We start from the raw sequence: 27,450 nt of genomic DNA, 5'->3' as shown, positions 1-27,450 counted from the left end.
GCACCAATGACTCGCGCTTGGAGATGAAGAAAATGCACGCCGTTTCTGCATATGTCACACTTCTCGTCTGCAGAGCAAACTGGCAGGATGATTCTTTTTTCCACCACTTTTCTTTTACGCGATTCTATTGAGGTCATCATATTTTGCTAATTGAGATAGGTTTGCTACTCATCACACCTTTTGGTCTCTTTGCAGATGCCGAGGTGATCGCCCTTTGAAAATGTTTGAGAGATAATGTCAGTTGCTGACATTTTGATATTTCCATAGGGTGGCGCATAAATATAAGAACAGGCGCTCATATGCACTTCGCGAGCGAAGGAACAGGCAATTTATTCTTGTGCCTTGTCGTCAATTTGGCCCTGCGGCACAAATTAAACATCTCGCTTTCATCGATCTTTTTGTACTGCTTATTGTGACGATATCGCTGAGAAAGCGATAACGGCGAAAATAAGGGAGTTATAAATTGGTTCGAGCAGACAAACCACCCTGTGCCCCGACTACAGCGACCCACAATGGGAACTTTTGGTATCGGAAGCCTACCCCAAATTGGTGAGTCCGACAGAAAAACAGCTTCAGAATGGATAAAAAAAAAATCAGCGCATCTCGACGAAGTGAATGATGATGAGTGGGCGAAACACGTGGGGATCGTTCGGTGTTACCGTAAACAACCCGTGACTCTCGTGTGTTTTTCACTGCAGCGTGCATTGTGCTGTCACATGATTGATTGATGGGCGCTTAATGCTGGTGTTTTAACGGTGTTTTGTCATTTTATATTTGTGCTTGTTCACCTTTTGTTACCCTTTAGATGTTTTGCTTTTACAGTATCTTGTCAATTTACTTTTGTGCTTGTTAACCTTTCGTTAAGCTTTATTCACAGATGTTTTCGGTTTCTATTGCACACAGGGCTGTTAACCTTTTTTGACAGATGTTTTCCGTTTCGATTGTACACGGTGCTGTCGGTTTCAGTTTCGTGCACCGTGAAGGCCGGACGCGGATCGATGGACAAGCCTCGGCCAACAAGAGGAAGAAGACTTCTCTATGGCGCGAGCGCGTGCTCACTTATCATCATCCAGACGCTCGAAGAGCAAGAGGAAGAAGACTTCTCTTTGGCGCGAGCGCTGTCGGTTTCAGTTTCGTGTACCGTGACGGCCGGACGGGATGGACAAGCCTCGGCCAACAAGAGGAAGAAGACTTCTCCATTGCGCGAGCGCACGCTCACTTATCATCATCCAGGCGCTCGAAGAGCAAGAGGAAGAAGACTTCTCTTTGGCGCGAGCGCTGTCGGTTTCGCTTTCGTGTACCGTGAGAGAGAGAGAGAGTACAACTTTTAAGAGTACAGTGCAGACGCAGAGGTTGCCCCGCGCCACCCGGCTACTCCCACGTTGGGACCGGCAGGTCTAGCCTAACGGCCGTGTCGCGGGCGCACTGGACGGCCAGGATTTGGTCCTGTAGGTTTGGGCTGCGCAAACGCGCATCCCGCTCGGACGCGGATGGACAGACAAGCCTCGGCCCTAAGCCCCATAAAACGGTGGAAATGCAGCCATAACACGCTTCTATCAATGGCCCGACTTCGGTGCCTGGTTTTGCGGGTGTAAAGGCAGGAAGTAAGCAGTTTTTGGAATGCAACATCAGGGGCCCTAAGCCGCCATTATCGCCTGAAACCTGCATGGCCTAACTCTGCACTTTAATAAATGACAGGGCAGAACTGAGTAAAAGTATGGGGCAGACATGGCACCCCCTTTAGGTGATGACGGCGGGTGCTTCTGCCCCGCTAATCGAAGAATTGTGCAAAGTCTCTGTTGGGGCTATATGACATCCAAGAGAGTATTTGGGGCGAATAGAGAAAATGACCAGGATGCAAGGCGCTTGGCAACCCCTGGAAAGACGCGAACAAGGGCTCTAATCGCGTAGGTCAGACTCCAGTCACAGTCACTAATTTGGAACGTGACAGAACTTCTCATGAGTCATGGCCATGACTCTAGTGGACAAGACAAGAACGCCCGCTTCTCTCTCTCTCCTCTCTCGGCCTTGAAATCTACGGAAACGAAGGAGACAAAGCTTCCGCTATACTAGCTCTACTGCTCTACCTGTGCATCTTTCCTTTCGTGCCTCTTTCTGTACTTAATAACAACACCTTTGGGCTTCTGAGCCCCAGCTCATTCTGCGATGCAACAGAGATCTCAGATTTTATAGCATATGCTCCATAAATAGGTGTAAGTACATGAATTAGTGCATGAATAGTAAACATTTGTTAATGTAATTTCAAAGTAATTTCATTATATTTGAAAAGTATTAGTAAGGTATTGTGATTAGCTGTTACCAGCTGTAATTTGAATGCAATATATTTACATTAAACATTCTAGAAAAGTAAGGAGGAAGGAGTTAATTAATTTTTAGGAATACTTTTGCCACCTAATATTTTTGGTTGCATTGGACATGCTACATTCTTTTGTAGCGTTAGCAACACTGGCCTAGCCGAGCCAGTTTCGCGCGCCTCCTCAAGAGCAGTGCTGCGCATGCGCGAGGATCAGTGATGTCACGCAGCTGGCGCACCGGAGCCGGCATCTTCCGCGCACTCCGCCGCCGCCGCCGGTCTGCGCATTCTAGGGACAGTTAGGTCGTAGCCGTGGCAAACGCACTGGCGCCGACGCGCGCGCAGCTTTTCGCCTTCGCTGTGCAGTCGCCGTCTGACACTGCGCTGGAGCCGCTTGATAGCGCCTCTGACTGGTGCTTGCCAGTGTGGTATAGCCATGGAGAAGGAGAGTGCGAATGCTGCTCAACGGCGCAGAAGAGCGGAGAAGCTTAACTCATCGGATCCCGAAGTAGTTGCCTGGCAATTAGCGGTTCAGCGTAGGAAGAATGAACAGAAGAAGGCTAAACGTGCTGCTAAGACACGGAAAGCCAAGAATAATCACCTGAACCTTTGCTAACGCTACGTATATCCTGGCATAGCCGAGCTAAGCCACTGCAACATTTTCCTTTTCGTTTTTATTTACTGATCGAGCATTGTACCTCATTTGCGATGTCTTATACTCCCCCTGTCTCTCATTGCAATGCCAGACAGGGGTTGTGGGTACCTTGACAAATAAAGTTGTTCACTTTAGATGTTCGTTTTAGCATATAGATCTGAAGCCTCGCTTATCCATCGGTGGCTTGATGTACAGTAGTAATATGAGCAGTCGCTTGGGAACAGATGTTATTAGTTTCGATATTTGAGTTGTAATTCTGGCTTAAGACACATAGAATGCACCTGGCCAGCTAGTGGTGACCCTTGCGCGCTTTATTGTGCTGAATAAATAATGCCACTGAAAGATTTACTGAAAGGACACTGATCATGTCTCGTTTTCTTTAAAGTTATAGAAAATTCGTATGCGGTAATGTCTTCTCTGTCTGTGTTGACCGTGCTTGGCGTGCTACTTCTTCAGGGTATTTGTCATGATAATAGGCACCACAACCAACATCCTCTATGTTTGTGCACAAGTATGCACCCTTTCCAAGAGGCACTTGCTCAGAGCAACAACAGCCAACGCCAGAAAGCAGCTATCAAAAAGCGGCCCACCTCGTAATCAAACCAGTATCGCATTAGCTCTAGACAGTATATATGGAGTGCAGATTTCATGTAAAGCCAGGCCAACGACTTCTATACTTGCACTGAACAAAATAACAGCCAAAGGTCTTTCTTCGTTCGAAAAGTGCACACAAAACGTGTGGTGCCCGAAGAATCTCTACAGAAGTCCACTGAACGACGTTAAATATCAGATGCGTTAAAGATCATATGCACCTGTATACGGCCCTGCCTTCATGACAGTGTGTCCCGTTGAAGTGAGCAGCGTGCATACAGAATCCAACTGCACAGAAAGCCCGCGCAGATGCAACAATTTCTTGTGAATCAGGGCAGAATACGGCGAAGATAAAAGCGGCGAGCGAGAGTGGACGTGGCAGACTGGTGGCATCAAGCTGCTCAAGAACGGCAGTAGTAAGTACACGGAAATGCCACGGTGCAGTGAATGGAGCAGTGAACGGGCTACGCGAAGTTTTCCTGGCCTTACCTTTAGGTGAGATGTAATTTAACGGAATTAGCGTTAAGGAGTCGTTAGCAGAAATGTTGCCGGCTGGGAGAAAGTGTGGGGGGCGTGGTTGTGAGCGAAAAATCGAGACAGTTGCAAATAATGAAATTGACAAAGATCTACGGTTCGAGTCGGAGTCGAACACAGGCCTTCTGCGTGGCAAGCAAGTGTTCTACTACAGAGATACGCCAGAATTTTTTCTCTATTACACGGAAGGAAACCATATGGCACTTAGATTGACATTTCAAATATTAACAATCATCATCATCATCATCATTATCAGCCTGTCTACGCCCACTGCAGGGCAAAGGCCTCTCCCATGTTCCGCCAATCAACCCGGTCCTGTGCTTTCTGCTGCCACGTTGTACCTGCAAACTTCTTAATCTCATACCCACCTAATTTTCTGTCTCCCCCTCACGCGTTTGCCATCTCTTGGAATCCAGTCAGTTACCCTTAATGACCACCGGTTATCCTGCCGACGTGCTACGTGCCCGGCCCATATCCATTTCTTCTTCTTGATTTCAACTATGATGTCCTTAACCCCCGTTTGTTCCCTGACCCACTCTGCTCTCTTCCTGTCTCTTAAGGTTACACCTATAATTTTCCTTTCCATCGCTCGCTGCGTCGTATTAACAATCAGACATATTTAAACACAAATCTAACACAGGAAGCCAGTCCAGAGTGTCATTGGAACGTTCATATGTCCCGTGTATTTTAATTACTTGTTCCTGGAAGATGTCTCGTGAAAATGTTTCGGAAAAAAACCCTATGCGAGTGTCATGTAGTGGATGAGTCTTAACGTATGCGGACACTTCACAACTGTGCTTGCAGGAGGCATTCTGGGATAGCTTGAAACGGCCAACGTTACGCACTCAGGCATTTCTTTCCTTGCGGAACGGTTGAGGTGTCTCCCGAGAAGCGAAGCCAGGGTAACGATTGGGAAGGCGATGTGAACGGGGCCAGATTACGCTATGGCGTTCTACTCTTGAAGGTGAAGCTGAAGCGTCCTTTAAAATTTTCATACAACCTTTCTGGGCAGTAATGAATAGCGCCATTTACTAATATATATGGCAAAGGTTTCTTTACCAGCATTGAGTTTAAAAATAAGGCCTCAGAACTCATTCGTCAGCACTTCAGGGAAATCAGTGTCAAATCAACACGCGGTAAGAAGGATTTCAAGCGTTTGTGCAAATAACTAGGGGTGTGCGAATATTCGAGTTTCGAATTCGAATCGAATAATAGCTAACCGAATAATTCGATTTGACTTTTGAATAGCTAGTGTTCGAAGTTTCGAATAATTGCCCCGCCACGGTGGTCTAGTGGTTATCTTCAAAATTGGCTGGCGCGAAAATCGACAAGGACTAAGAAGGAACACTGTGTACAGGACAGGCGCTACTCGCAACTAAACTTTATTCAGAAACGTCTTCCTACATATATCACAGCCGAGTGGCGCGCGCAGGCGCAATGCACATGACAGTCGACATGCTAATCAGGACCGGGATACCAAAACATATTCGCATTATAACCAAGTGTCTAAGAACAGTCTTTCCTTACTGCGCAGAACAACAGAAGTGTCACTGATACATTCACGGTCTTTCTTTTTAATATGATAAGCCTCCATTAGTTCTCTGGCCAGCGCATTCCCACTTCTGCCCAGAATTCGAATGCTAGACAGCACTGGCTCATAGGCACAGGTCCTACAATGCGTAGGCAGATGAAAGTCAAATTATTCTTAACAGAGCGCTCGTGTTCCCGTGCTCGATCGTTGACGCAACGACCAGTTTGTCCGATATAAACCTTGCCACAAGTGAGTGGGATTTCGTACACGACGCCTACGGCGCAAGTGACGTAGGGCCGGACGTGCTTTTTTCCGCACGTCGGTTTTTTAAGTGGTCCCGAAATGCGACGGCATAGCCCAGCCAGTTTATGCGGCGCTGAAAAAACTATAGGTACATTGTACCTATTTGCCACATTTTTTAAATTGTGTGCGAGCTAAATTGTAAAACGAGCTATTGCCTCAATGCCTTGAATCGGTGCTGGCAAAGTCCTGCGTTCACTTGGCTCAGGATAGTTTTAATAGCCAGATTGAGCGCCTACAGGCGGCTGGGTTCCCCTGCTCGAACTTGACTGCTGTGTCCGAAACCCTCCTTCAGAAACTGAAGGGGAAGAAGAGGCCTGGCTCTGCTCGTGCAGAATAAAGGCCGGAAGTGGTCCCGTATGTGCACAAAGTGGCACACAATTTAAAAAATGTGGCAAATAGGTACAATGTACCTATAGTTTTTTCAGCGCCGCATAAACTGGCTGGGCTATGCCCTCGCATTTCGGGACCACTTAAAAAACCGACGTGCGGAAAAAAGCACGTCCGGCCCTACGTCACTTGCGCCGTAGGCGTCGTGTACGAAATCCCACTCACTTGTGGCAAGGTTTATATCGGACAAACTGGTCGTTGCGTCAACGATCGAGCACGGGAACACGAGCGCTCTGTTAAGAATAATTTGACTTTTCATCTGCCTACGCATTGTAGGACCTGTGCCTGTGAGCCAGTGCTGTCTAGCATTCGAATTCTGGGCAGAAGTGGGAATGCGCTGGCCAGAGAACTAATGGAGGCTTATCATATTAAAAAGAAAGACCGTGAATGTATCAGTGACACTTCTGTTGTTCTGCGCAGTAAGGAAAGACTGTTCTTAGACACTTGGTTATAATGCGAATATGTTTTGGTATCCCGGTCCTGATTAGCATGTCGACTGTCATGTGCATTGCGCCTGCGCGCGCCACTCGGCTGTGTATATATGTAGGAAGACGTTTCTGAATAAAGTTTAGTTGCGAGTAGCGCCTGTCCTGTACATCAGTGTTCCTTCTTAGTCCTTGTCGATTTTATGAACCAACTAGCCCAACAACGTATACTCTTAAGTCTAGTGGTTATGGCGCTCGACTGCTGACCCGAAGGTCGCGGGATCGAATCCCGGCCGCGGCGGCTGCATTTTCGATGGAGGCGAAAATGTTTGAGGACCGTGTACTTAGATTTAGGTGCACGTTAAAGAACCCCAGGTGGTCGAAATTTCCGGAGCCTTCCACTACGGCTCTCTTATAATCATATGGTGGTTTTGGGACGTTAAACCCCAGATATTAAAAGTTTCGAATAATTAGGGTTATGGTGGGGTGGCTACAACTAACGCTAACGTCGTGGCAGTAGGCCTTTTGTTAAAACTTGCATCAATATCCGGGTCAAAAGCGACCGCATGTTTATATTAAAGCAGATTATCGCATTTTCGTACGTTAAAAAGACAAAAAAAGAACACATGAGTCAAGCACTTCACAACTTCGCTTCCGAAACTAATCCACGGGCTTCTTGCGCAGTTCGGTGGCGTATGCCGCAAGAACCGTAATACGTCAGGACTTTAGCCCGCAAAACCCTTGCTGATTGGCTTCACATGTGAAAATTTGTTCACGCTGTGCAGTCGCCACTGCCGCACCGCACCGCTCATTCAGAAACTCCCATCATTCTTGCGCTCAATTAAAACGCTGCTGCAAATTGGCGCCCGAAGATTTTTAGGCCCACAGCACCCATTGCGATGGAGCACAACATCACTACTGCAAGATAAGCCGTATTACGCTACCATAGGGAAAAAAAAATAACTAGCGACCGTACCCCCTTTTCTTAGCCGTTAGGAGGTTAGGATTGGCGCTGCTTACTGGGATGGCGCCTCCTCTATAAACGTATACTTGCGCGCCTACAAAAGCTGAAGAAGAAAAAAAAAAAAAAACTCTCGAACAAGCGCGTTACAGCTGCCGCCACGCCGTAGCGTCAGTGATTTTTCCTTTGTCTTGCCGTAAATGGCGGTACACGTTTCGTGTAAATATACTATTCGATATTCGATATTTTTGGTCACTATTTGGCACTATTCGATTCGAATTCGATTTCAGATGAAATTTCACTACTCGCACACCCCTACAAATAACTTAACCTCATTCGATTGGCAAGGAGAATCAGCAAATGTTCTGTAAGAACATTGCAAGTATTATTTCAAGCAAAAACTCACAAATTGAATATTTAGTTCCGTAGTAAAAAAAGAACACTCGGCCTGCGCGGAAAGCGCAGCACAGTCACAGCGAAAGCTCGAAGAGCGGCATTTCTAGACCCCGTTATGAACTATCTTGTGGCTACTAATACAACTACACTAGCAACGTACCCACTAAGCCGCAAATCAGAATTTTTGTGAACTTGGAAAGCACCCACCACGACATTACTCGTCATTATGCGGAGAAGCGAGGTACCATCTGTAAGGCATTATGTGCAGTTTCTTGATGCGACGGCTGATGACGATGAAGAATTATGACTGAGCCTCTTGTAATGGGTTGGAAGCTTTAAAGGACCCACTAGTTACGTAATTCGCACTGTGTGACACCCGGTCGTCATTTCACTCTCCCACCACGCTTTATAACATACGCTAACGTGAGAAGAGATAGAGAGAGGGAAGTAACTTTACTGAGACAAGGAAGCCTTATGGGCTTCCTTTGCAACCAATAGAAGTGCACTTGCGAGGAACCACTACGCTATAAATAATTTTTGTGAAGTAGGGAAGACCAGCAGGCCCGTGAAGCGGCGGAGAGGCAAGGCCTTGACGACCCGACATGGGAGACCTGAGCCTGGGCCATTAATCTGCCGGACAAACAATAAAGTTCTTCCATCCATCCATGCGCAGAACCGTGGTACCTGCTAAACACCTGTAAGGCATTATGTGCACTTTGTTGATGCTGTGGCTAATGACGATGACGAATTATGGCAGAGCCCTTTGTAATGGGCTGGAAGCATTCAACAACCAACTCGTTGCGCAATTCGCATTGTGTGACGCCTGATTACAGATTTCGCGTTGTGTGACACTTGGTTGCTATTTTACTCTGCAACCACGCTACATTACATATTTTAAAGTGGTTCCTTCTCGACATGAAGCCTGTATTGGGTCTCTTTGCAAAGCAGTCTCAAGCACCGGCATTGCTCTGAGGTTTTAGAACATCTTTGCCCTGGCCTTCGCTGCACAATATTCGGTACAAAAGTTCTCGGAACATAATATTTATCAAATCCGAGTTCAAACGCTTGCGTGTTACAGTACCCAAATATTCGATGGAAAGTGGTAGTTTAAAAATCTAAATGCCACAACTACTTCGCGTAAAAATGTACTCGTTGCGTAACACCCACGCTCCCTCATCGAGACAACAAAGTTGGGCAAGACATGGCTTAGTCGTAGTTGGATAACTGTTCTCAAGAAAGGATTTGTCGTGTCACGCAAGAACAAAAATCTAAAGAGGAGTTGCCTTAAGAATAAGTTCGGCAGTTTTAATCCCCCCGACTTAACTTGCGAAACAAGTTGTTTCTGCTTGTCCTCTCATATTTTGACTGCCACACAAAAACAGAAAATACTCTATGAAATTTCTTGAAGTTAAACCTGGAGCAGCTAAGGACTTGTTCTAAAACGTGTGAAACGAATGATGGTGCCAGGAGGAGTGAAACATTCTTTTTTAAACTGCATGCTAATACCTTGCCCTTTCTAACTTGGCTAGAAGAAAAAGGGGAGTATTTATCATGGGGTACCGATTGTTTACTTTGTAGGAAACCTGAATCTATAGAACATGTATTCGTAGACTGTTGGTGTGCGGTCTTCTTTTGGGATATTATGCAAGGAACCCTTAAAAAGAATTGCCGCTCACGCCACACGATATTCGTTATTTAGCTACAGTTCAAGACACTGTGCCCTATGACATGTTTTTTCTACTCGGTCTTCACAGTATTTGGAGAAACCGCATGGCTGTAAGGCACTGTGACATAAATGCGAGACCGGTGAATTCCTACTTTACCGAGTTGGTGAGCAGACTACGCGAAGTGTTTCGAAAATTGGAATATGGCGAAGAAGTGTTGGTGTTTATGGATGCTCTGGTCAAAATGGAAGTTTTGTAATCTCAACCGCATGCTAAAAGCGCTGCGGTGCGAAAGTGTTTCCTAATGCCTGGAATTAAAGAAAAAAAAAAACCGACATTGCTCTGAGGTAGAATACTGGGCTCCCACGCCAGAGGGCCCAGGATCGAACCTCGTTCCATCCTGGAAATTTTTTCATACTCGATTTTTTTTCTTATTTCGAGCGATAGTGGTTACGGACACCGGCGGCGGCGGCGGACAATTACGGCGCCAAAAACGGCCCTTGTTGTTATCTCATAACAGCTTTCGCTGTAAAACAGCGCAAAGTAGACACGGTCAAGAAAGTACACAGGACTAGCGCTACTTTCTTGTCCTGTGTACTTTCTTGACCGTACTTACTTCGCGCTGTTTTTAACTATAGATACGCACCAACTGGCTCGCATTCACTCGCATTTAGTTCCGGTGACTCGTTAGTAGCGCTTGTAGCGTGAGTAACTTCCTTTTAGTTTCGTGTGTTCTCTTGTGCTCTATAGCTCTGCCAAAGATTTGTTTCGATTTATGATGGTCCCTTCTCACCATGCATTGGCTCTCCATCGCACTTACGGAAAAAATGAATGACTTTGGCAAGAACCTGAAGAAACCATTCAAACAGAGGTATAGCTGGTCGACGGGAAATGCTACCAATATAGCGAGGTTGAAGACAGTGTTTATGGAGTTCTTCCGTCAACGAGCGCAATTAGAGAACGAAGCCTCTTGCCTCGTTCACTGCGCGCAGGTCGCATTCGTCCCATGGCAAAGAAATAGGTAAACGAGAGGAGTAGTGGCCACACATCAACCGTCTCGATTCCATACGCCAACATGCGTAGCGTTGTACTAAAGAGAGATGAAATGAGTGGCGTGATAGCGATACAAACGCGAACTGCACTAACTGAGACGTGGTAAACAAACAAAATAGGTAACTCGGAGCTTATTTATTCTAATCGCAAATATATTATTTACCGCAATGATCGAACAAGCAGAACTAGCGGCAGTGCGTTGTTTCCATTATATTAAAATATAAATTCATTTTGTGTTCCTCTAATTACAAATTTAGAATTGTTGTTGTGTTGCATTACTATCCACCACAAGAAACTGACTATCGGTGTTACCGTTCTCTTACTTGCCCGAATTTGTTCTGTGACAGCCTGCAAGATTGTTTGAACCAAATTAAAATTCGTGTTCCCGAAGCAGAAATCATAATATGGGTGATTTCAACTCACCGCAAGTTACCTGGACTTGCGCATCTCCATTTCCACAGCCCTCTCGCGCACGATCCTAACACTTTATCAGCTTATGTTTAAACTTTGGTCTCTTCCAGGCAGTTGCTTTACCAACACGTGTAACTCATAATAATTCATCGCTTCTAGACCTAGTACTAACATCATCAGTTGACATCACTTCGTCGATAACGCACTTACCGGGTTTAGGTGATCATGACACCTTGCACTCCACGCTAAGAATAACTCGACGTTTCCAACGTAAAAGCTCTAAAATCATCAGAGATGATAAGAAAGACAACTACTCAGCTCTAAACGCCGAACTACTTATTTTCATGGAAGATTTCTTATCTCACTATTTCGAACGCACCGCTGAAAAGAGCTGGTGCATATTTAAGGACAAAATTCAGGAAAATATTATTCGTTATTCCCTTACGGCGTGTATGCAGTACCACCTCAGCTCCTTGGTTTAATATTCAGCTTGCACACGAGCCATGTACACGAGGGGGGCAGCCCCCCCCCCCCCTTAAAATCACGTAGGAAGGGGGCGCAAAGTGCTCCATACGTTTACTCAGTTACGACCAAAAAGGTTTTTGACGATAACGGCGGCTGAAGACCACTGATGTAGCATTCCAACAAGTGTTTACTTCCCATCTTTACGTTAGGAATGCCAGGGACCAAAGGCAGGCCATTGTGAGAAGAGCGCCATTGCTTCATTTAATTTTAAATGCGAAGCATTTCTTAGCGAACCTCAGGCAATTTGGGCGTTTCTATCTACGTATCTATCTATCTATCTATCTATCTCTATCTATCTATCTATCTATCTATCTATCTATCTATCCATCTATCTAGCCGCCTACGTCTGGGCGCTCTCCTGGTCGTCTCCATAACTTGTAATGTACCAAAATTGGCACAGCAGGGGATCAGTGTATGACGAACACGATTCACTGGTCATGACATGAACAACGCAAAATACCTGTCGCGTACGTCATGAAACCCTTTCTCTCAGTCACGTGTGGCACATACCCGCATACCAGAGTTCATGTTATGCGGGTATGGGCCACAGGTGATACAAAGTCTCAACCAAGACAGTAACCGCGAACACACACGTTGACATGCAAGGAAAGTGATAATAATTTTTGGGTTTTTGTGTCCCAAAACCACGATATGATTATGAGAGACGCCGTGACGAAGGGCTCCGGAAGTTTTGCCTATCTGGTATTCTATAACGTGCACCGAGATCACACAGTACACGGGCATCTAGCATTTTGCCTCCATCGAAATACGACCGTCGCGGCCGGGATCGAACCCACGACCTTCAGGTCAGCAGCCGAGCACCGTAACCGCTACACCACCGCGGCGGACGCAAGGAAAGTGAGGAACCTGAAGACATAACAACTCTGGAAGACGCTCAACTATCATGCACTCGTTCACGTGGTCTACAACGTGGACCACGTTGGTTACGCAAAAACAGGGGTCAATCCTTCCTACAATGAATCTGCCGAGAGAACCAGGCCTCTCATCATTACCGGTGACTTCAACGCTGATTTATCAAGACCAAACAACGCCTGGTCTTTATACTGCGTGAAAGACCGCTTGCATGTGGACAGATCATCACCAAACCTTGCTGCCACGTCCAGGACAGGAGGCATAGATCATTTCATCGTAAGAGGCATCCAGGATTTCCACCAGCTGTGCTATACCTCGCACTTCACTGCGCTTAGACCCACGTAGCCGCGGTCACAAACGGATCCGATTAAGAAGTCCGGTCCAGCTGCTGGTGCTCACTGATCACGGTGATGATGACCTTGTTCAAGAACTGTCCAGAACCCCTTCTACACATACACGCGGGTTCGTTAAACGTGCATGCGTTCGGACAAGTTAACAACTGTAACGCCTGTAAGAACTGCAACTGTGACTGTAACGTACGTGCAGTGCGCCTGCGCGTGCCACTCGGCTGTGTGTATATCCAGGAAAACTTTCGTGAATGAAGGTTCGTTACGAGTAACGCCTGTCCCGTGCATACGTGTTTCATCTTTGTGTTGTTCGGATTCGCGCTATCCAGTGTTGAAGAATATAAGCACTTCATAGCAGCTTTCCGAGTCCGGTGTTCGTAACACCCATGTTGCTGTTGGCATCGTTTCGTAACTGTAAACAAGTGGTTATATAATTCATATGCGACTCTTCAACGTATGATTATGTGTATACCACCTGCACATTTCTCTAGCGCCATTCCGTAACGTTTCGCTCAATGTGAAAAATTACGCCACGGTCACCATTCCGCGCATGCTTCGCATACCACCGATTCCCACGGTACAGTGGGATTGGCCGATCTTTTTTTTCATCGGTTGTGCAACAGTTTGTCCTTTGGACTCGACAAATGATGCAGGAGGGAAAGGGGGGGGGGGGCTGCGATGAAGCTTTGCCCCTCCCCCCTAACTGGAAACCCTGCGCACACCTGAGTATGCGTCAGCGTTGTGGAACCCCCACCGTATTGCTTTAATTCAAAACATTGAGGCAATACAAAACCGCGCTGCCCGTTTTATGTTATCTAATTGTCACATGGCATCCAGCGTAACCTCCATGAAAGCATCGTCACAACTTCATTTACTTGCTGTTCGCAGGAAATATTCTCGTCTAAGTATTTATCTCAAGATTTACTATCATAACACATCAGTGGCGTAGCCAGGAATTTTGTTCGGGGGGGGGGGGGGCTCACGTTGCAGCGCGACCTCCTCATTGAATTTTTAGAACGACTAAGTATATGAATAACGACAATTAATTAATTAATTAATTACTAATTATATTAAACAATTAATTTATAGATTTATTTATTTATTTATTTATTATTATTTATTTATTTATTTGTTCATTTATTTTATATCCTCAAAGGTCCCGTATGGGACTTTACATGAGGGGTGGACGTCATAAAATGGCGGTATCGATCAAGGTGTATGTTAGGATGTGGTTGAGTCTGCTTCCTGGATGACATTTTCGAAGCGCGCAAAATCGCGGATGACTGCTGCTTCGCTCGGAAGGTCATTCCAGTCTCGGGCGGTGCGCAAAAGAAGGACTGCTGAAATGAGGTGGTGTGGGCACGTGGCGGAATCGCAGCATTTTGATGACTTGTGCGATGACCTCGATGGACCGGCTGAATGAGGTGGTTGTCACGTGGGGTTGAATAAAAGAATCTGTGAAAAAGGCAGAGACGTGCAATACGACCACGAAGAGCGAGGGTAGAAAGATTTAACTGGGATTTGAGGGCGGAGACGCTCGAGTAGCGGGAATAATCTGAAACAATGAATCTGGTTGCTCGGTTCTGTACTGACTGAAGTATTTCGATATGATTAGTTTGGTGGGGGTCAAAGACAGCAGATGCATACTCAAGTTTTGGTCTGACAATGGTTTTATAAGCGAGTAGTTTAACGGAAGGTGGTGCCATGGAAATGTTACGGCATATGTACCCGAGAGCGCGGTTAGCGGAGTGAATTATGTGATTTATATGGTCACCCCAAGATAGGCCACTCGAAAGATGGACACCCAGGTATTCAATCGAGTCAGTAGCAGCTATATGACAGTTGTTGATTGTGTAAGTAGCCGGCGTGTGGTTTCGGCGACGATGGAAAGAAATTAGTAATGTCTTTTTCGCATTAAGGGACATCAACCAGGTGGCACACCACTGCTGAATACGTGAGAGGTCATGCTGTAGAGGGGCGACATCGGTGGGGTTATTTATAGGGTGGTAGAGGACAAAATCATCAGCAAAAAGACGGATGTTAGATTCAACGGAAAGCGGAATATCGTTAATGTATTAGGAATATAAGACGCCCTAGGACGGTACCCTGGGGCACGCCGGACAAGACATGGGAGAGGTCGGAGGACTGATCATTAACATGCACGAATTGTTTACGGTTTGTTGGGAATGCTTCAATACAGTTAAAAACATGCCGATGAAGGTTTAGACGCGAGGTTTTTAGAAGGAGACGGAGTGAGGTACCTTATCGAAGGTTTTTTTCAAAATCTAAGAACAGTGTGTCCATTGGGATGTTACGGTCCATATGAAGGTGAATGTCGTGCAGGAAAATGTTAGGGGTCTCGCATGAGTGATCTTTACGAAAGCCGTGTTGGTTTCGGTGAAAGAAGTTTACGGATGATAAAAATGTCGCAACATGAGAAAAGATGACGTGTTCCATGATCTTTGAACAAACACTATTGAGCGAGATTGGTCGGTAATTACCTGCAAATGAGCGGTCACCTTTCTTGAAGACCGGAATGACCTTCCAAACTCTCCAGTCTAATGGGACTTCACCTGTGTCGAGTGACTGCTGAAAATGATTGACAATATGGAACTGCATACATGATTAGTATTTTTCAGAATTTTGGCGTTTATGCCATCTATACCGCATGACGAAGAGTTTTTAATTGGTTAATAACTTTTACAATTCCCTCTGAAATGAATGCAATCTTTGGCATTGTCGGAAAAGCAAAATGCGGAAAATCAGGAAGTTCGTTGTTAGGTTCGTTAGTAAAGACGGAACAAAATGCAGAGTTGACGGATGGAACGTCGCAATCGGCAACGGGGGATCCAGAAGTGTCACAAAGAGAGACTGCGGTTTTGTCGTCCGGTTTCATAATTTTCCCAAAAAGGCGTGTGAGTATGTACATGTATTAACGTACATACATTGTCACTGGTATTACCATTAACATGTTATACCAGTGACAATTTGTATTAGATGTGCAGATCACTTCTTGAATGCTGCCCTCTGTTAAGAACGATAAGAAATGTGTTTTTTTCGTAAAAATTAATTTGGCATGGCCACAAAATCTTTCCAGGAATAACTGTCTTCAATATTTTCAATATTTGTGTGCGTGTGTGTGTGTGTGTGTGTGTGTGTGTGTGTGTGTGTGTGTGTGTGTGTGTGTGTGTGTGTGTGTGTGTGGTGTTGTGTGTGTGTGTGTGTGTAACAGGTACGGCAAATATCACGTAAACTTCGGAACTGCATCAGTTTTGAACTGAAGAAGCGCCTGAACAAAAAAAAATGAAGTCCACAAAATAACCAGGACAAGATCAAATATTTTAATGTAGATTGTTTACGCAAAATGTTCGTCTTTTTGCACAAATGATGCGGCCAGGGAAAAGAAAGAATGGGAAAGTACGCCTCGAATACGGGCAAAACATGTGACCGGAAACAGTGCGCAGTATGCTTACGCAAAACTTCACAAATGTACATTTAAATATGCAATCAATAAACGGAACTAAGCAATGATCACTATACATAATGCCCAACTGATGTCCTTGGGCCAGGCTGCTGTCTCGGACGCACCATGTGGACAGAACTATAAAGGAAGAGCGAAAAACGAAAGAAACTATTTCAAAACTGTTTTAAAAGTGCGAACCACTTGTGCACTCAATATAAAAGGAAGGTTGCCGCTTCTAGTTCAAAAAGCAATGAAGAACAAAAACGACAAATGAGAGTAACAAACAATGCTGCTAGTACGGCTTCGCAATAGTTGAATTTGTTTGGTAACGCCGCCTATGCCGACCTCTCAGTGAACAAGGTGAGGCTGTCGATTGGCTGGTAATGTCCACCTGATGCCTGTATTCTTATGTTTATAAGAATACAGGCATCAGGTGTTAACTGCTAAAGGTACAAAAACCTCACGGCTTTAAAAGGTGGTGAACAAAAATATTGCATCAGAATTACGGGCTCATTGACCTGAACTCTGGAACAGCAGTCAAGGGCGTCCGCAGAACTTATTGCAGGGGGGTGCGAGGGGGGGGTGGAGGGAGAGATCCAGAACTGACAGCTTTCACTGCCGTGACATTACCTGCAAGAATAGTCAGTAGTGTGCAACGTGTGAAATTGGTTAGAAATGGAGAAGGCCGGGACCTAGAGTATGCAAATCAAGCTGTGTAACCCATTGCTACCGCACAGAAAAATATCCGAAATTCCAGGGAGGGGCAGCTGGGGCAGCTGCCCCCCCTTGCACCTCCCTCCGGACGCCCATACAGCAGTGTCTTTTCCTTTCGTTTGCGCTGATTTTTGTCCTGCTCGGTATCAAAGGACAACGTTGACCCGGCGAGGAAGCTTAGCGAAGCGGTCAATGACTTCCGACACGCTGATGTCGACATTTCTGTGGGCGTGCAGAAGTGCCTGGCCAACCATGCGTTCCTCAGACATCGTGGAGCGTAAGTAGTGCTTAAGTAACATCATGCTTGAAAACGTTCTCTCTGCGCTGGCAGTGGTCACTGAAAGGCTGACTAGAATCCGGAGTAGCTTGTACACATTCGCATAGAACCTGCTGTTGCAATGAGAGAGGGCATCAGTTCCAGTACCGGGGCGCTGGTTTGCTGCTTTGTTCGCCCACTTTGTCCACCATAGTCCCAGTTCTCCAAAACCAGCCCTCGTTTCGACGTCATGCGCAAAAACGGTCAGGAGATTTTCTGCTCCTTTCTCCCGATCCTCTTGCATTGGTGGTATTGCGGATGGTGCAATTATTGAAAAGTCCTTTAGAAGCGCCCTGTGCTTTTCGAACCGTTGGTTTAACTGGGCTAGTACGTGGTCCATGAATGGAATGAACCGGGGTCTGCGAAAATATTCTTCCGCTTTCGAATGCATTGCTGACAAGGTTTTGCTTCCGGACACCGGCTCGATGGCTGGTGATCTCCACATTAAGTTTTTCTGCCAATGTCTGCAGTTGTGCAAACATTTTTGAGAATGAAGCATTCGTGTTCTTGCGGTCACTTTCAATTGTCTGCTGTACCACTTCTATGTCGTCAATGGCAGCGCTCATGTCGATACTCCTCGTCTGCAGCTTCTTTGACAATGGCAAAGTCAGTGCTAACACGTGCTCCGTCACATGCAGGCTTATAAGGAACGCTGGTGAAAAGAGTGCCAACATTGGACTGTTTGCCTGCACAGCACTTTCGCCATTTCTGTTAAACTTAATCTCCTCTAGTGCTGCGATCAACGGCTCAAAGAGGCTCACAAATGAAAGCACTGCATCGTGCTTCGCGGCCCAGCGTGTTTCGCGTAGTCCCAAAAGGCGCTGCCTTGTAGACTCAGGACAGCTCAAACTTATCATTTTTCGCAAAACGTGTGAGCGGCTGGAAGATTTACGGAAAAAGACTGATGTCGCCTTCAGAGTCCCAAACAGTTTCGCATGTCTGTGATGGAGCATGCCGCACAGACAACTAGATTAAGGGAGTGACACGCGCAGTGAGTACATAGAGTGCGGCTGGATATTTCTCACGAACAGCAGCTTGAACACCATTCGTTTGCAGGCCATCGAACTTGCACCATCGTAGCCTTGACCACAGAGATGCTGCATGTTAATTCCCATTCCTATAAGGAGCCTTATGATGGTGTCGGCGAGAGCCCGGCTATTTGGTCGTGAATTGGCACAAAGCCTATAAGAACACTTCTTCGATTCCGTTCGCATCCTTATTAAGGTACCTTGCACAAACAGTAAGCTGCTCGATACCAACAACATCCGTCGTTTCATCAGCAAGTACGGAGAAGCAGCCTGCAGCGTTTACTTTTGCGACTAGGCTTTCCTTGATGATTGCAGCAGAGATTTCTATAACGTGGTGTTGTACATCTGGGCTAAAATATGAGGCCTTACTTGGGCAATTTTCCAAATGCTTTTTTAGATCTGTGTCGCCACAATCCGCGCGCATGCGAAGCAGCGCTCTGAAGTTGCCTGTATTTGTAGAGGAGGCTGTGTCGAATCCATGGGACCACTGTCTCTATGTCCACGGAGAGCACACCTTGCCGCCCACAAAAGAGAACTGTCTGAACAATAGGCTGTAACTTCCTTCGGGTCTCTCTTATTTGAATTTGCCTGCCATGGTCCAGTTGATCAACAAGACTGGGCACACATCCTGAGAGGTTTGAAGAAAACTATCGGCTACCAGATGAGCGTCAGTGTGATATTTAGTGACTTCATGTGCACCGAAGACTTCGAGGGCGTGCTTCCACTTTTGAAATGGCTTGGATACGAGGGCCTTAGTGCGCGTGTTGGCCCTTGCCAATCTCACTTCTGCTAAAAAGGACACACACTCGGCAAAACGCACCCTCTTGAAGCGCTGAGTAGCTAAGCCATCGTTACCTGTCCAGCCAAGCCACGTAAACCTTCGTTTCTGCTTAAAATCGTTCATAGACTTTAACATATAGCATAGCGGAGGAATCCAAGGAGAAGCTAGCAGTTGATGTTTTGTGTCATCATCCACTTTTGAGCCATCTGTGTAGAGCCCGATATCAAACTTGCTTCTGCTAGCATTTTGAGGGTCAGAAAAGATAAATAATAAATAAATGATAATCAGGCTGAAGCCCAATAAATCCCACCACCCGGGTGACGCCGCTGGCTGGTGGTGTATGAGAGCACGAAAAGTTTCGGGGGGGGGGGGGGGGAGGGGGGGCTGAAGACCCATAAGCCCCGCCCCCCCTGGCTACGCCCCTGTAACCCATATATATCTCCATTGTTGATACATGACGCACCTTCCATATCAGCGCGTCTCGAACATCGTCGGAAAGTTCAGGTTCCCAAGAGCAACAAAATTACCCATCATTGCCATTTTTACCCAAGAAGGCTAGAGAGTGGAATCAGCTTCCTGGGTCAATAACAAGCATCCATGGCCATACACATTTTACAAATGCCTTGTTAGCTAATTATTCACCCATATTGAGCCATTGTGTAACTTTATCTCTTTGTTGCTATTGCGAGTAGGGTTATATATTTACTGTGTATGTGAACTACTTATGTCCTTATTAGGCTACGTATTGCTGCTATGTTGTGTAACCCATCTTAAGTTCTCAATTATCTATTGCCTATTAATACACTCACATATTCATGTACGATAGCCCCTCCCCTCAGTAACTTACTGTGTACACTGAGGGTAAAATAAAATAATATAATAATATTACTTATGGCGTGAGCTCGCATTTCAAGCACACTCACCAGTTGGTTTCAAATGAAATGTTAGCTCAGCTGCAGATAACTACTTCCACACCATATATGATCATTAAAGAAATGTTTAGGCGCAGGAAATAACGCTTTTGGAAGGACTCTTAACGCCTCATCGGGAAAGCCATGAAAGGAAGCATGTGACATTCAACACCGCGTCTATGTTCTTATTTTTACGAGTGTTTCAATGTGCATTGTACTTTTAAAAGCGCGATCGCAGGCAATCATACCTAATTGTGCAGTTTATACTAGAGCACTGCACGGGCAGGATTTTACTGCCCGGGCCCGGCCCGGGCCCGCTTTATGAAGCCCGAGCCCAGCCCGGACCCGTGGTTCCAAGCGCGGGCCCGCCCCGGGCCCGGGCGTACATGACCGAACCCAGCCCGAGCCCGGCCCCGGCCCGTGATTCCGCGCCCGGGCGTACTTGACCGTACCTAGCCCGAGCCCGGCCCGGGCCCATCGTTCCAAGCCCGGGCCCGGGCCCGGGCGTTCATTACTAAACTAATCCAGGGCGCGCTTGTTCATGACCAGACCCGACCCGGGCCCGCTAGAGGATATTAGTTGTTGATGATGATTATTAATAATGCCGTGCGCTTCGTAGCGGGCGATCGGACGGAAAATCCCGTGTGTACATGCATCGAAATGTTGCTTTGCCTGCGGTGGTAGCTCAGCGGTTAATCTGTTTCGCTGTTAAGTCCTAGGACGTGGGTGCGATTCCCGCGGCCACGGCGGCCGCAATTTGATGGGGGCGAAATGCAAGAACACCCGTCTATATACTTATCTTTAGGTGCACGTTAGAGAACTCAAGGTGGTCGAAATTAATCCGGTGCCACTACGGCGTGCCTCGTAATCATATCGTGGTTTTGGCACGTAATACCAAGGAATATAAATGAAATGTACCGTATGTGTCAACCTAGAATAAAAGACCGAAATCTTCTCATGGGAACAACCGTGATCTGGCCCATTGTTAGTGCTGTTAATATATATATATATATATATATATATATATATATATATATATATATATATATATATATATATATATATATATATATATATATATATATATATATATATATGCGCTAGTTCTGCATCCGACGTGGCCGCCTTCTTTTTGGAAGCCATAGTGTTGCGTCATGGTGCACCTCGCGTGCTGTTGAGTGACCGCGGCAAGACTTTTTGTCGACAATTCTTGAAGAAGTGCTGAAAACGTGTGGCACAGTTCATAAGACGACATCAGCCTACCACCCTCAAACAAATGGCCTAACGGAGCGATTCCATCGTACGCTAACCGACATGATATCAATGTACACCGGACCACACCACGATAACTGGGACACAATCTTACCGTTCGTGACGTTTGCACACAACACCGCTGTCCAACGAACTACCGGATATTCACCTTTCTACCTGGTCTACGGTCGTGCGCCGACATTCGCCATCGAGGCCTCTTTCTTCAATGCAGCAACGAAAATCTCAACAACAACACCAGAACACTTCGTCTCTAGACTTGACGAATGTCGGCAACGTGCTCGCCTCAACACAGAGGCCAGTCAACAAGACCGTAAGCAGCGTTATGACAGCCTTCATCGCGACGTCACCTTCTATCCTGGCGATGAAGTACTACTTTGGACGCCTGTTCGTACTCCTGGATTGTGTGACAAGTTTCAATCACACTTCCTTGGACCTTACGTTGTTCGTGAACAAACATCCCCAGTGAACTATCTTGTCACCCCCCGTCGATGTCTCTTCGGACCGTCGTTACCGTGCTTCTGAGATAGTGCACGTATCGCGTCTCAAGCCATTCGTTCGGCGTACCTCTCCCGCCTAAATCGCGGCCGGGCCGGCCGCTCGCGCGCGCGGGGACATTAGTGTGAGCATTGTTTATGCCCTTCATGTTCTCATATGTACATACTCATCATCATCACCAACTGTGTTTGGGTTGTGGGGCTCATACTCGGGACAATAAAGAAGAGTCTTCAGAGTCCTAAACGCTGCCTCACAATATATATATATATATATATATATATATATATATATATATATATATATATATATATATATATATATATATATATATATATACGTGATCTGGCGTGTTTATAAGGAAACCCACCACGATGTACTTGTTACTTTGACAAAGTCTGGTCCAGCAGACGAAACGTTAGTGAAAATATAAAGTGCCAACCTATATCTATACTGGTGAAAATAAAAATAGCACTTCAACTGTTTTTCTATTTTTATTGCTAAGCTTTACTAAGAGCCAGCTCTTTGCACGTGCGCACTTCAGCTTGGCACAGTATACCTTAGACCATGCAATGCATAACGTTCGCTTGTGCTCGAAGGCCCGACTTACCGAGTCCGGCCCGGCCCGCCGCCTCAAGCCCGGGCCGGCCCAGGCCCGCGGCTTTAGGCCCGGGCCCGGCCCGGGCCCGGCTCAGGCCCGCGGCTTCAAGCCCGGGCCCGGCCCGGGCCCGCACTTTCACGCCCGAGCCCAGCCCGGGCCCGCCGAAAAATGCTTCGGACGGCCCGGGCCCGTACAGTGCTCTAGTTTATACCAGTGCATCCGTGATCGCTTCTATGTGTTTTCAGGATGTGATACTTAATTCACCACGAGCTACTCTGTCTTAGCAGTTTAGCATGCAATGTGACAGCATGTTCGTAGTATTTAAAAGGATTTCGACAAGCGTGTAGTAATTAATAGTTCAAATGTGCAATTGCAGATAAGCGTGGCTTGTAGCAATTTATTAGTATTTGCTTGCCAAGATGCTGATGTGAAAAAAAAAATGCGGAATTATGCACACTTTCATTGGCACATTGTCAAAGCTGACATGTTCCGTCTCCCACAGGAAACACAAGGACCATAACGCGGAGTGAAACACTCAAAAAGGCGCTAAATACGAAATACACCCAATACTTCTGAAAGCCATGTGCACTAAGTACAAGCATACAAGCATTATTTTACAAAATTATCCAAGATCGCTAAAGAAGTTGAAGAACATATCATTGTTTATATGTTTGCGGCTACTCATGGCTGCAGAATTTGCGGCTGCGACGGGTAAGTGGTCGGTTTCTATTGGTGCATGTATGTATATTTCCAAATGAGTTTGTCACTTTTGCATATGAAGATGTAATAATAATATCTGGGGTTTAACGTCCCAAAACCACGATATGATTATGAGAGACGCCATAGTGGAGGGCTCCGGAAATTTCGACCACCTGGTGTTCTTTAACGTGCACCTAAATCTAAGTACACGGGCCTCAAACATTTTCACCTCCATCGAAAATGCAGCCGCCGCGGCTGGGATTAGATCCCGCGACCTTCGGGTCAGCAGTCGAGCGCCATAACCACTATAGACCACCGTGGCGGGGCTCATATGAAGATGTAGAGGAATGTCATTCCGTTACAGCTTTTTTATTCCGTACGATCGACTCATCTCACTTAGGTATGTTTCATGTAATTATTGCGTTCATGAGCTGTAGCGATGACTCAGTGTTAGTTGATCCAGAGTACAGAAGAGACTAATTTATACAAATGAGGCTCAATGATATTGTCACGTGGTAGTGGCGCTACGCAATACAGCATATGTAGAAGAGTAGTCCAGCAACTAAAGGACGTTTTATTGGGCGAAATTGTGCCCGTTAGAGAAGACAAAAAAAAAGACAACCGGCGGCGGTTGAAACAGCCAGATTGCCACTCATGAACCGCTCCCTAATTTCGACTAAGACTCCGTTGTGCACTCTATTGCCACCCGACGTCGGCGGTAGCTATGTCGCAACGTTAGGTGGCCTCGTTGGTGCTAGCTGTACTCCGGTAGGACACTTACGTACTGAGCATAGAAAGTAGTGTTATACTGTATTATGAACACAGTAACCGAAATACTGTCAGGTGTGCTTTGTGTTCCTAAAGGTATGTTTCGAAGGGTTCCAGTTTTACCTTAAGGAAGCATTTATGTTTATAAACACCAAGTACACAGAAAACCAGTGTCAGCTAAGGTTTTCATTTCAAAGGAGGCCTTTCCTGTATCTCATATAAGGGTCACTTTAAGAGGATTGGTCCTCAGGATTCAAGAAGTATATTGATACCGGCCATTCTCTTCTAGCAGTCTTCACCCTTCTCTTTCTCCCAAAGTGCGGGGAGGGGAAATCCAGTATTTCGGAGGAAAAGAAGGCCATGGGCCGCTACGAAATCGCCTCTTGAGCCAAAAATATTCCAGGAGAAACCCGTCCGCCGGCCTTGCCCGCCAAGTTGCCTTCTGGTGCGGACACCTGTCCGTGGCGGGATGAAGGCTCATCAACATATTTATTAAGAAAATAAAAAGAAATATGGAACGAAGACAGTCACATGCGGGTGGGCCGCATGCCACCCGCGAGCAGCGTGATTGAGAAACCTTTTCTAGCAAAAAGAACTCACTCATCGCTACCGCATCACCTAGGAAAAGGTGCTGCAGGTGCTGCTGTTTTGTTGCGCACGATAGCTATTATATGAACACTCGATGCGCATTTTTTTTTCGTCCGTGTGTTTTCTTTTTCGTGCTGCAGTGTGTCAGGATCTTCAGTTCTCGACTCTTTCGTAATATACTGGCATACTCTGGGGCTTGTTTAGGTTTTTCCTTACTGGTTGCTTTCACTGTTGTGAAAACGCGCCGAGCGTCGCCACGCGATGGCAGCGCCTGCATTTTTCTTGGAGTGTGTCTTTGTGTGGGGGTGCCGGAGACGCAGTGACAAGGATACTCCCAAAAGAACTGCGCGGTCTACTGTCTTGAACTCCAGGCAGGCTACAATAAGGACCAAGCTAAAACACTACTAAAATTGGCAGACATACCTTCACCACGTGCATAAACAAAAAAGAAGATGCGTCTCCGTCTTTCACTGCAAGCATTTGAATTTGGCGCCGTGAAAACCACCAGCGGCTGGGTGTGATCGCTGCGCGAATTTTGTACTAAGGGACATCAGGAATTTTCTGCTCGGAACATACATGTAACGCAAAATTTCGGGGTATCACTTTACTTTGACGCCACCAATGAAATTTGAGGCAATAATTGTGTGTCCCTTGTCAAGTAGAACCAATCTGATGCTATCTTAGCATATGATCAATTTGTCAACTGAGATCCCTAACTACGGAAACGCGATAAACCTAATTACCTTGTTAAAATGACGTGTACATTACTAAATATCTGAAGAAAAAAAAGCGATTGAACTGCGGGAAAGCAGTTTAAAGATATCCATAAATGCTTGTCAATAATTGCTCCCTAAAAGTAGGAATATTTTGTGGAAATAATAAGTAACATCTCCTTTCTCACAGTCATGAATACGTGGCAATCTTCAGCATCACTTTCAGATATGAAGGTAACGTTTTTACCTAGCGTAGTCACCAGAAGCTTTATTTAACGACCAAGCTCTACATGGCTACGGTTCTGAAGATCGTGCCCGAAACGCCAAGCCAAGACAAGACGGTGCACGTCGCGGCAAAAAAGAGGCATGCTGCTCAAGTGGAAAACTTTAAAGCAGCATACGCTAAATTGTAAAGAGACTTTCCAGACAGACATTTCGGATTAAGTTGCGAGGTGTGTTATCGGCTATGGTTCGAAATTCTGCGTCACTTCTTTGTGTCGTACTAAAGAGCTTCACTGGTCATACACCTTCACGGATTTGAATGGCTCACAATTTTTAATTATAAATTAAAAGAAATATGACATATTCATTTCGGCATAGCGATGTCGTTTTGGTGAAGCGCGATATTCAAACGGTTATTATTTGAACAATCCCAATAAATAAATGCACTTTAACTACTGGAAGCGTGATAGCCAGTCGTACTGATGGGAAATTTTTCTTCATAGTTTTACGGAACGGAAAAAAATCTTTTAATCACCGATCGTCAGAACACATTTTGGACAAGCGTACAATGTCATGAGCGTGTTGTGCCGCTGTGCATAAAGAGAGATGAATAATTAAGCCGGCTGCCATGTGACCTCCTTTCAGATTCATCGGAAAACATGTCTGGTCTGGAATATCTGTTTCAGCATCTATCTTCTTCGTCAGCTCAACTCAAGCTGCCCAGCCGAGAGTTCTCTCTGAATGTGAAAAAAGGTTCCGATGGCGAGCAGCCTCAAAGTTTCGGATTTAACCTTACAAACGGAAAATTATTGCAGAAAAGCGGCGCTCAGAAAACTGCCGACTCGCCAAATAATTGTCAATACAGAAACGATGACGCCATATCCTGCTACATTTCTATTCTCGACTGGAATGCCACTTACCAAGGAGAAATCAATCACACTGAGCTAGGGAATGGGAACTTCAACCTCACCATCGCTTTAAAGAAATGGGACCTTCCACAAAATCCTGCCCATATGTGGATATACATGAAATTTACCGAAACTTCTACTGGTAAGTGATTTACTGCTTTTATTTCGTTGCACGGATTCTAGTTACTTATATTGTGCGAAGGAGAGAGAGAGAGACGAGAAAATGAGTGCGGGGAGCTCAACTGCACATGCGTCCGGTTTTGTACACTGTACTTGGTGAATGGAATTGGAGACAAAAAAAAACAAAAACAAAAGAGAAAGCCAAGAAAGACAATGAAACAGTTCGACCGAGGCTGCACACAGAAAATCTTGGCCCACTGTGGGAGAATAGGAGAAATGGCTGAACGGCGCCGCTTCGTCAATGCGCCGCGCGTTGCACGAAAGCTCTCCAGTTGGTGGTGGTAGTGGTTTGAAGAGGAAAAGGCGCCTAATTTCTGCAGCCCGGTCGGGAGCACGGCGCAGCGCCTTCTCCAGTTGCCGCCATTTCTACGCTAGGTCGCAGAAAGGGTACTGTGGACCGATTTTTTCGCTCCGCCGTACATGGAAGAGAGTAGCCGGCGGGGGTCGCGAGCATTCAAACTACATTTTTAGATCTCTGACTTTTCAAAAAGAGCTTCGTGGTGTCGTGGTGTACGAGAGAGGTCTTGAATAGAGTTAACGTCGCTTAGAACGGACTTTTCGCGCGGATTTACGCTTGCAGCGTGAATCCAGACGTGTTTTTATCTCTTTATTTTGCTGGATACAGATTGGTTCCGTGAACTATTTGTATAATGCATCAATGCGGAATGAATCACTTCTGAAATAAATTTCTGTATGAGTCCACGCTAACGTATACCTGTTTCTTCTTATTAAAAACCGTTTAGTAGTACGTGCAATACAAAAACAGTAGTTACCATCTGCAGAACGACTGCTGGTGTAGTAACACACCCCCACCGACTATATAT

The 27,450-nt window shown here is 45.9% G+C and overlaps 1 long non-coding RNA gene across 1 annotated transcript; it reads left to right on the top strand.

Moving 5' to 3' along the window:
- Nucleotides 1-320: 320 nt before the first annotated feature.
- Nucleotides 321-26,584, top strand: LOC119378085 (uncharacterized). The gene is made up of 3 exons (XR_005180924.2): nucleotides 321-549; nucleotides 23,051-23,259; nucleotides 26,184-26,584. It is a non-coding gene; the product is annotated as an uncharacterized LOC119378085 (long non-coding RNA).
- Nucleotides 26,585-27,450: the final 866 nt, after the last annotated feature.

Source organism: Rhipicephalus sanguineus, unplaced genomic scaffold (assembly GCF_013339695.2).
Source record: "Rhipicephalus sanguineus isolate Rsan-2018 unplaced genomic scaffold, BIME_Rsan_1.4 Seq682, whole genome shotgun sequence".
Lineage (NCBI taxonomy): Eukaryota > Metazoa > Arthropoda > Arachnida > Ixodida > Ixodidae > Rhipicephalus > Rhipicephalus sanguineus.
The sequence above is the reverse complement of the archived record's forward strand: the minus strand, read 5'-3'. Positions and strand labels throughout refer to the sequence as shown.